At 40.4% G+C, this 8,935-nt stretch overlaps 1 long non-coding RNA gene across 1 annotated transcript; it reads right to left on the reverse strand.

Annotated features, from left to right (window-relative positions):
• Positions 1-732: 732 nt before the first annotated feature.
• Positions 733-4,696, reverse strand: LOC147754412 (uncharacterized). Its single transcript, XR_015317062.1, has 3 exons — positions 4,577-4,696; positions 3,048-3,192; positions 733-1,112 (listed from the first exon to the last, which is right to left on the reverse strand). It is a non-coding gene; the product is annotated as an uncharacterized LOC147754412 (long non-coding RNA).
• Between the last annotated feature and the right edge of the window lie 4,239 nt (positions 4,697-8,935).

The following is an 8,935-nucleotide window of genomic DNA, read 5'->3' on the forward strand; positions in this document are numbered from 1 at the left end:
CAGTTGTGCAACTACGAGATACCAAAATGAATCCGCGCCCTTACGCTTCACTGGCAAGCAACACGTTGAAGTTTAGTGTTTAAAGGAACTTTTTACGAATGTTAAGGAAAGATGGCCTAGCGATCTAAATGCACCTATGCCGATAAAACAATTGATAGATAAAGCCATAACTAGTGTGGCCGGTCTGCTTTACTGCCAACACAACACAGACAGACGCCGTTGGAAACCATCTGTAGTGGCGGAAGGCGCTTCCGCGGATTGATTGCCTTCAGGCCTCCTGGCTGATGCTGTTATGTAGCAACAAGAATGAAAATCAAAGCTATAAGTGATTGAAATAGAGGAATTTCATGCTATTATTATCATTATTTAACTATTGCTAATAGCTTAACGAGTACTAAATATTTGCCTATCTCCATTTTATGCCTAGACAAACCGTTCTGGAAGTATGTACCTACATAGAAAGCTTATGCTTGTATAATTCTGCCAACAGTTGCCTACAATAACCTAAGTAAAAGATATATTTTATATACATTATATTATAGTGGCTTTGCGGTAGAACAAAGAGGGTCATTGTGTAATCAGAAATCGGTAGTAACATTGTGTAGTCCATAGTGTACAAACTGTTACCAAACGTAAAGCTTACTTTCAAACAATATTTAAAAAAATAAAGTAGACATTTTCTGAAAATTCTGTGTCGACGTTTTTATATAATGGGCAGCCAGGCCGAAAAAGGATTCTAAGAGGACACTTACATGATAGATTATGTTTGTCGACTGCTAACAGCGAACGAAACGGTAGTATTGATCCAACGCGGCATGATCAGGCATAATAAAAACCCGCCTCCAACCTTGATATTTTTTAGAACGTATTCATATTCGGTATTTCTATGAAGAGAAAAATCGTGTTTATGCTTTTGATAATAAGGGGGAAAAGATAATGTATTTGAATTAAATCATTTGCTTTCTATGAAGGCAATTAATTTGCTGGGACTTTATCCAGCTGAAGTATGTCCTGAGCCCCAAGGCTGGTTCTCAAATGTCTAATATGTTTCCTGTATTTGCCGGCCTGATTGTTAACGGATTCATTTTTTTCTCCTATTTTCGTAGGCAGCCCTGAAAAAAAATTGCACGTTAAGCTTTGCCAGCTCTCTTTTGACCTATTTTCAACAAAACAGTTTATCATTTTCAATGCTCAGCGTAATTATACGAGAATTATTTAGAGTAAGCTGTTAAATTTCTTCCGAACGACAAAAAGCAAAAACAACGGGAATTCTAGGGGCGGTTTCATTGTACCTTTGTGAAATTTAGCTATTTATACCACCGCTTCTTTTTGGCGCAGTAACGCACATAAATGCGAGATCGCTTGTTATAAGGCTTTCTGAATTCAACGTACAGAAATGGAAAGCTCGATGGACTTTGCGTTTCACGTACTGTCAACCTGATAGGATAACACAAGGAGCTATATTTGCAGGCTCATCTTCGCTAAGAGACAACATTTTCTTTGTAAGCTTTTTGGTAGACACAGATATTTACATATAGAGCTTTTCTACTACTTAAAAAATTGTATGTTTTAATACGACCTTCTGTAGGCCTTCTGTCTCTGGAAATGGGGACAGCATATTCCTTAGTAAGCCCAGCCGAGACTAGCTCAAACACCCCTGCACACCAGCAGTTATCGATGATTTACCGTTGCGTTAGTACTTGCATTGGCTTGCCTGCAGTGGTACTAGGTGTTTTCTGGGCTGCCAGACCCTGTCATGAGGGTTATCGACTTTCACGATATCTCTCTTTAGTTCTGGATGACAACAGAACCCACACGGCCAAAGAAACAAATCTAACGTATAAGTACAGTGTCTCAACGTAGAAAATAACACAAGCGTAGTATTGATTTCCGCCTCGTCGACGAACTCCAGTAGCCAGGCTGAAGTATCTGAGCTAAATGTGATCGTGGTCAAAGTTTTTGCTAGGGAAGAAGAATACTACAAGACAAAGCCATCACACAAAAATTCGCTCATCCAAGAAGAAATTGCCCGCATTGCGTTGAGCAGAAAGGAAATCGAATGTGACCATTTTTGGCTACACTCCTTTTCCTCGCCGCTTCGAACGCTCAGTGCTTGAGGTAGTTATGCAGTCGTTGTTACAAGCATACCGTCGTATCTGAATGAGCATACGATTCCAGAAACATTGTTGACTTCTCATCGATAGAACTAAACTAACCTAACCTAACCTAACCTAACCTAAACTGCGACTGGCGAGGTGGACGATGGTTGTTTTGTGGATTTTGGCCACTCTCTTAGCCAGTGCGTATTGTAAATCTCTGTACTGTAGCAAAAAGAAAATAGCAAGGAACTCGCCAACGCCATTGTTTGACCTACACCAAGGAAACGAAAAAGGCATAAGGGTCTTTTTACATGGTTCGTTGAAGTTCTTTTAGATGACGCGACTATATTATTAGCTACGTGGAAAGGTAAATCATCCTGCTGAAACCATACGTCATCGGATGTGAGAGCGCCTGAGGTTGTCTTCTGGTAGCGAATAGTTAACAATATCATCGAAAAAAATGGTTAATCTGCCTCCGGCTACACGCCACAGCAGATATTGGTCCTTTTGTGAGGTGGATCCCCTCTCATGGATAGCTAGGATACGCTTGGACCCCACAGGCAGCTCGCTTTATTGATGCTGTAGTTAAGTAAAATTCTGAATGCATAAACCTTATAACAAAGACAGAATTATGGACAAAGATTTAGTTGCTTTTTTGGTGACGCTACCTTGAAGCTGGTACAACAGATAATCAGAACAATTGCTTCACTATAATTAATTTTTATGATGTATAAATCTAGACCCTGTTAGAAGACAAAAACTAGCTAAGTCAGATCAATTCTCATCCATTCGTAAGTCAAACCTTAATCTGTGCTCACTGCATTATGTGCGTGTGGCATAGGCACACAAACGATGCAACAACAATAGAGAACTATGGTATATATATGGATGGATACAATCACAAAGATACGTGCCTTGAATAGCGCGTCATGTGTCTTCAGACTTTACCTGATCGTCCATGTGTTGTATGTTCGTTGTTTGCCCATTTCAGGTCCGCCGTGGAGGATATAGAACATCTTCGGCTGTACATAGTCCGTCCTTCTTGTTTTCGTAAACGTTGTGCAGCTCCCGAGAGGAAAGGAGTTGCCGGGAACTGGAGAAAAAGGAAGAGATAGAAAACATAAAAGAGGAGAAAACCATGGATGATCAAATCCTTTGGCGCGAACCCATAAAATTTAAGCGCCTATGTGTCCTTCCCGTTTAGTGCTAAAAACATCTTCAAGGATCAAGCTATAACGAGAAAATACAAAAAGCAGGAATGGCAATCTTAAAAAATATTGGAAGATGAAACTGGTGCTTAAGCTAGGACAACCAGCCGAGCGGAACAGGCTTTCGAGACGCCCGCAGAGAGCAAAGAGGCTGAAAATGAACTAGGAGCAAAACCACTGACTGGGCGAGTACAAAGCTATATAATTGTGCACTGGATCTCACCAAGTCACCGTACCATGAACGTTACACATATTGCACGTACATTCTTTATGGCGCTACCATCACGTGCACGGTGCCTCAGAAGCTTGTATGCAATAGAGATGGCTGAACGTTAATTACCTCAATGCGAATGTAGCACATCACATACATGAAGCTGACCGGCTGGCTGGGTTAACGCGCCTACTGGTCATTTTTTTGGGAGTTAGTCAACGGGTTACATACATACTGTTTTCCCAAATGACCCAATTAGGCTTTTCTCCGCCCTTGCCATGCCGATTTATGCATATGGACTAATACTCCTACCTCGATGTAAAAAATAAGAAGGCGTCAGATATCGCAGAAGTCAGAGAACCTCGTTATAACAAAACCAGAATAATTAGGAAGCCCCTGGGAGACGTATGGTAAACGGAAACAACCATGGTAACAGCAGTAGTGAAATGCTGAATTATACAGGGGCTTTTTGCTGGGAATGGTCTGATCACGAGGAACTGCGTGTGCTTTTTAGAACCAGTAGACTTGATGTTTCTAAATCTTGGGGCGTCCTTTTGTGGGTGAAACTCAAATCGACGTCCTATGTTACTTTATTCCGAAAAAAATCAAGAGTCGCAAGAGGAAAGATTTTATTTGAAATAGTCATACTATCCACGCGGTCTTATAGGAGATTGCATGTGAATTGTAAAAATGAGATGGATAAGGAATAGCTCAGGTTTACAGACGTTGAATATATTCGTCATTTGATTAAAGCAAGGATCTGCCCTACGATCGGTTGCGGTGAACATATGGTTGTTATTCCTTTAGCTGCGGTTCAGATAATTCGATATAGTGAGCCGTAGCTTAGCTAAGTGCACTGAAAAACCCTCCGTAGCTTTTTGTAGTAATACTATAAGTTGAAGAAGTAACCCTAGTAAATCTGAGACAGGCCAGCCTGGTACGTGTATCACAACCACCATTATAAATAGCTACAATATGAGACCAAAAAAAACGTACGTAACTCTAACCAATATGTCTGTCCATTACAGACGTACGTTATTGTCGACAAGCAATCTCACCTCGCACGCAACATCCAAAACGCTGCTTGAGCATACCAATCAACTACTATTGGTCAAGTCCAGCAATTGCGTCACAGTGGAGGGGCCTACTTTGGAACACTACGATTCTCCGTCTCCAGTAGCCGATCCGCCATGATGTACTTTCCTCAGCGTAACCTACATGTCAACATGGACGGCTATTATTATTTCAATATGTTAAGTTCTATTGATTTAGCTGTAAATGAAGCTATTAGCCGTACATTTACTGATGACACATCGCACTGAAACAAAGAGAGCTACACATAGACCCGCACTGCTGCTGGAAAATAAGTACGATATTATATTTGTACTAGGTGTCAAACCTAATCAAATCCACCTCAAGAGAGCTGACAAATTTAATGAGAAAACGATAAAGACTAGCCAGTGAACATCTGATTAACTCTCATCTACCCTGAAACGCGATGGATAAAACGTAAGGATTCGATAATCACAGATTCTGACCGTAAGTGCGTTCGGTAGAAAAGGACTACGTAAAATCAGGCAGGAGATGTATATGGCGGGCAAAAAACACGCCCAAAAACGATTGTATCAGAGGTTTCACAGTGAATATAAATTGTGTTCAACTATATGTTTCTTCCACCACGGGCGGAACTTGACCAAATAAGGTCTAATAAATGAATGAAATAAAATCTAAATAAGTTCTAGTGTTAAGGAACTTTCTTTCATTGAAAACACGTATGATTGATTGCGTGTACATCGATCGATGTTAATCATGAAGATTTAATAGAAATGCATTTACAATAATTACATCTTCAGGAGTGATTATTTACCATACAGTAGAGTAGTAACTATGAATTACAGTAGTTCAATTCGACTTGTTTAAAGTTGTATCGTTTCATCTTCCACAAACAATACTACTACTATTATTATGTTATCCTTTAATTAGGATACTAAACGACTTAGGGTTGCCTGGAAAGAGTTTCGGGCGTTAAAAAATTCTCTAAATAACGTTTGGAACGGTACAGGCGTCATTGAAGATGGCCATATTAGAAGTTAAGTATGCTTCTGGTTCTGCTATGTAAGTCATTGCAGGAACTGTTCCCCTCCTCCCCACCTTGTTCTGCCGTCGGTAATACGCTACATATTATAACACTGTTCTGCAAAAGGCGGTCAGGGTTTCAATGGTTCAGGATCGTATGATCCTTGAAAATAGGCTCCTTGTTTATTGTTTCCGGCGACAAAACGATACCAATGTCATCATCATATTATTGTACTACTGTGTAGAGTTATAGTTTTTTTTTATTTTCATTTTTTTAGATTTATGAATTTAATGTCCGTTTCAATCATTAGATCGTTCATCAATCACTGTAAAAGCGACGATTTGTTTTATCTAGGTAGCTCGATTGCATAGTATATCATATAAACATATGTGTTCATATGGGTGACCCTAGAATCGAAGAGTGACAAACATTCGATAACGGCTAGAAGAAGCTGGGGATTGGTCGTATGATTTTCTAATGATTTAATTGTAACTTTCGGCGGCTATTGAGTTGAAGCACTCTATATGAAACTTTTTCTTATCCCGTTACCCGCAGGAGGAGACCGCTTCTGAATGACGTTTACTGGTTGGCCATCGGTGGTTCAAATCTTTGAGTTCTTCCCACCTTCCCTGAGCTTCTACGCTTCATCGGACATACTCTGCCTATTAGTTAATGTTAATCGACTGTCGATTGTCTTCTCGCTTACCAGTGATGGGGTCCAAACACTTAATTAATTTGGTACGGGCAGCTTAATTACTTTAAGTCTGCCTTGCTTTCATCGGAACATGTCGTTGAGACGTCCGCGCTCCCTTTTTTTTTTCTCTCCTTTTCATTTACTGATCTATTCTCGCTGGCTAATTGGTCATAGTTCACCAACTATTCAAGTGCTTGTGAGGCAAACACAATTGTTTGCTGGCTATGTATGAGGCGTGTCTTGGCGCGTTTTTCCCTGTTCTTTCGATCATCTTGCGTGTTACGCAGTGTAGCATTCAAAGACCCCTAGCCTTTCTTTATAAATCTGTATTGTTTGGCTTGAAGAGAAAATACGCGATTTATAGATAATCCCAAAGATGGACTTTCCGATCGAGTATTTGATATGAAAACAAACTTCGGATGAGTCAGGTAAGCAGAATGATGGGTTTTCCGTAAAAATCAAGATGCGATAACGCGCCCCGATTAACCTAACAGTTGCAACATTGCGAACAAGCGTCAGCTCAGCTATTATACAAATTCGGACCCGATTTCGTAATTTACGTGATACAGTTTACTATGCATACGAGAGATGAGATGCATCTGCAGAAGTACATCAGAACGAATCCAGCGGTACACTCGACATTAGATGCGCCTATGAACGAGCTATCCTATTAGTCGCTTCTGCCTTCACGTAGATTACTCTGAGATTTTCGTAAACGCGAATTCTGTATCGAATCATGTCTCAGTCATCATCTTATGAGCTTGACTTCTGCCATTTTCGTAGCCATTGGCTTTTACCGAAATCTGTGTGAAGTCGGCCCTCGCTTTCATTAGTTTTCAATTGTTCTGCAATGCTATCTTCTCCGTTTTTGGACGTTCGCTTAGCGTGATCTTTATTATGTGAGGAGAAACACTAGAGATAGCACATCCCCATCACGCCGACGCCTGTCAACTGATTCAACCAAAATCCCGTGTTCAGTCGAGCCCGAGTGTATGACATGACGCAGTAGAAAATAGGAACATCTAACTTATCTTTCCCCACTCTCAGTTATGATTTGTATAGATAATACAAATCCAGGTCGATGGCAACGTACCATAATGGGTTGCCATCTACTTATCTTTTCGTTCTGATAAAATCTTCCAGTCTACAGCTGGTCAAACGTTAAATATGCCATTTTCGTCTGGCAAACTAGTTTTCCATACAATTGGGCCACTTCATAGACATTAAAAAAAGTGCATATACGGTATTCCGTAGAATCGTTGAGGTGGAGTAAAAATTGGATGATGATAAGTAGCATCAAGATAGAGAGAAACCTGCAATTACAGCAAATAGCATGTTGTTGAAACGAATGGGTTCACTTTCGGCGCTGGTGACATCGCACCTTCAGATATACATGTAGCAGTTCTGGTCACACGATGCTGACTGGCGATATATGAAGTTCGTGTCGTTTGCAGGAAGCTCAGCTTGATACTTACGTACCTGTACGACCTAATAAGTATGCTGAGATGCTCTTAATATTACTATCAACCTCAGATCGTCTTCATGTTTCCAATCAAAACCGTGTTTCATAGTAGTTATATTTATGAGGCCGTCTAGCGATGCTTAACTTCACGCCTTGACGATAGATTGAGGTTGCTCAAAGTAGACCGTTGTTCGTTTAGGTCGTCCAAAGCCGTACATAGGTCGTGGTACCATCATGGAAATTTTGTTCACAGATATTTAGCGCCGGAGACTCTTCCTATTCATGTATCAACCGAACATAAGAAATTTGTCGAGGCATTTTTTGCCTCAGATATAATCAGCGGGTGGCATTACTGCGGTTTCCGATGAAAATGTCTGTTAACGTTAGTTTACTTCAAAGTGCATATTAACTCTTTTTAAGCGACTCGATGTGCGCATCTAGTCATCGCCTATTCTATTTTTGAAGGAGGCCGCGCAAAAAACACCCTTAACAAAGTCAATAGCGAAGCATAGTTAAGCTAGAACAGAGGGAAATCTACTAGTCCGCTACTATGAGATTGGCAAGTAAATACCGCAGGCAAAATCGATCACGAGCGGAAGTCAGTAAACGGTCGGCAGAATTCTCACCACGGGCGTATAGCACGCAGAGCATTTTTGCTTAGCGCTATAGATAACCAGAATCGTGGCTGGAATATAGCATGCACCGTCTAGTCGATCTTTGAAACTCGAAATACTGACATTGCTACTATATTTCGGAAAATATAGGTCACATTGTGTTTGTACCAATAGCCAGCGTCTCAAACGTCGACGGTCGGAAACAATTTGTTCTTGTCCTACAAAATCGATGCCTTTTTAACAGCTTTTTATAATCGTATTCAATGCTGTAAAAAAAAATGATGATTTTTTTATAATATTTTCTCTATATAAAGGTTCATTTCTGTTTTTCATAAATGTTAAGCTCGGCTGAAATCTTGTCCGCCATAGCCTGGCGCCAAAAACGGCGCATCCGTTTACCGTGGTTTCTAATGGGCATTCTTTTATCCAGGAGGCATCTTGTGTTGTTTTGTGTTGCCGTATCGCTTTTATTTCTGCAAAGTATGCGACTCACTTGTAAAATGCCTCTATCAAAAACAATCAATATCCATCAGAGTTGCCCGCCCCGTGATTAACGAGCTGTTTCTTCAA

This window comes from Varroa destructor, unplaced genomic scaffold (genome assembly GCF_002443255.2).
Source record: "Varroa destructor unplaced genomic scaffold, Vdes_3.0 BEIS01000007.1, whole genome shotgun sequence".
NCBI classification, from domain to species: domain Eukaryota; kingdom Metazoa; phylum Arthropoda; class Arachnida; order Mesostigmata; family Varroidae; genus Varroa; species Varroa destructor.